General features: G+C 35.6%; 1 long non-coding RNA gene across 1 annotated transcript; it reads right to left on the minus strand.

The window, feature by feature from the left end:
- Positions 1 to 466: 466 nt before the first annotated feature.
- LOC120533570 lies at positions 467 to 1,780 on the minus strand. Its single transcript, XR_005634543.1, has 3 exons — positions 1,584 to 1,780; positions 1,299 to 1,482; positions 467 to 854 (listed from the first exon to the last, which is right to left on the minus strand). It is a non-coding gene; the product is annotated as an uncharacterized LOC120533570 (long non-coding RNA).
- Between the last annotated feature and the right edge of the window lie 25 nt (positions 1,781 to 1,805).

Genomic DNA, 1,805 nt, shown 5'->3' on the forward strand with positions numbered 1-1,805 from the left:
GCCAGAGGTTCTTAGTTGTGCCGAGGTCGAGGCTGAAACAAAGGAGGTATCGGGTGTTTGTGGTGGCTGCTGCTTTTCTTTGGAATGGCTCACCTTATTATATTTGATCTGCTCCAGCACCGGCCATTTTTAAGTCATCATTGAAGTCTTGTTGCTGCCATTTGACCCTGAAAGAAGTTGACATTGTGTGTATAAGTTGGCTTACGTACATTCATGATTATCAATGTGTATGTAAGGGCGTGGGTTTATCTTTTATGTAATGGTTGGTTATTCTTGTAGTTTTGTGATGTGTACATACAGTATATTTGAACTGCTTCTTTTACTCTTTCTTGTACAGCACTTTGGTTCAGTTTTGGCTGCTGTTGTAAATGTGATTTATAAATAAAAATTGCCTTGCCCTGCTTTATAAAATATTTTTTTAATACATAACACTAAGAAGTGCAGATCTGAGACAATGGACTGTAAAGATGAAGTTGGTTTGCAACATTTATTACAAAAAGGTTAAAGAATATATAAAATATAAAACAAGAATTGTAGGTTGTAACTGAACAATGAGGGCCATGTATGTTTGATACATTTTCTCACAAACCACAGTCATTTTCCTTTTTCCTCCAATTTTCTAAAGATGCATGTCTTTCATATGTGAAAAAAAGGATGATGACGGGTCTAAGGACATATTCCTTCTTGTCTTCTTCTGGAAATTCAGATAACAACTCATATTTCTGAAGGGCCTCCTCAATGTCATCTTTGTCCATTGACAGTAATGCAGGGAGTGAGATGTGCCCTCTGAACACAGAAATGTTCTCAGCACACCACTTCTCTGCCTCGGTAAGATGCTGAAGGACTCTCTGTTGCTGTAATATGTTTTATTAAAAAAAAAGACAGAAATAAAAGTGGTCATTAAAAAGGAATGTAAGAAAAGTAAAAAAATAATAAAACAGTGTATTCCGAATTCGTTATACAATATTAACATATTACCATTACTACTTTTGATTGCAGATTCTACAAGTCTTCAATGTTTCTTACCATACACTATTATTAACACAGCACACAATGCTATTTCAAATGTTTTAAGGCCGTTAAGAGTTGTACTAGCACTCCAGTTTGTCAGAAGATGTAAGACAGGCTGTTAGTCTTTGGGGCTTTGACTCCTACTGGTTTACGATTAACAGTCGGCATCTGAGACAAGCATTAAGTCTTTTTATACATTTTATTCACTACACTAGGCATTGTAAGCCAGCATCTACAAAATGTAATTCATCTTTCTTATTGAAGTTTATAAAGTGAGGTGTCTGTACCTGCTCATCAGTGCCCTGTGCTGGATGTTGGAGAAGGGAGGCTGACGTTTCTTCTAAAAGTAAAGATCTGAAATCTGCAGAACGCAGTGCTATGGAACAGAATAGCAAGACATTTTTTGTTCACTTCAGAGGTGGTGCAAGTCTTTACTCTGTCTTCTCATTAATGGCTCAATAAAGTCTAAACCTGAAAACAGAAAATAATATTTACCTAAGGAAATGTTAAACAAGAACCAAAAGAATAAGCACAATAAATGACCCTGTCCTGGCTGTCCATTATTTCTGTACCTTCTCATTTTTTCTTTGATTCTTGATCTTCATTAAGAAAGGCGTTTGCTCGCTCAGTCCGATGTCAGCAGTTACTTCAGTGATTTGTAAAAGAAACACTAAGTTTAGAATGATAAGCATTTTGACTATTTGTCTTTGATTTACAATATGGCTAAGTATATTTGCCACCTTACCGCAGAACTAAATGAAAGTTATTAAAGGATATTTAAAATGTCATTTACC

The sequence above is a fragment of the Polypterus senegalus genome, chromosome 8 (genome assembly GCF_016835505.1).
Source record: "Polypterus senegalus isolate Bchr_013 chromosome 8, ASM1683550v1, whole genome shotgun sequence".
Lineage (NCBI taxonomy): Eukaryota > Metazoa > Chordata > Cladistia > Polypteriformes > Polypteridae > Polypterus > Polypterus senegalus.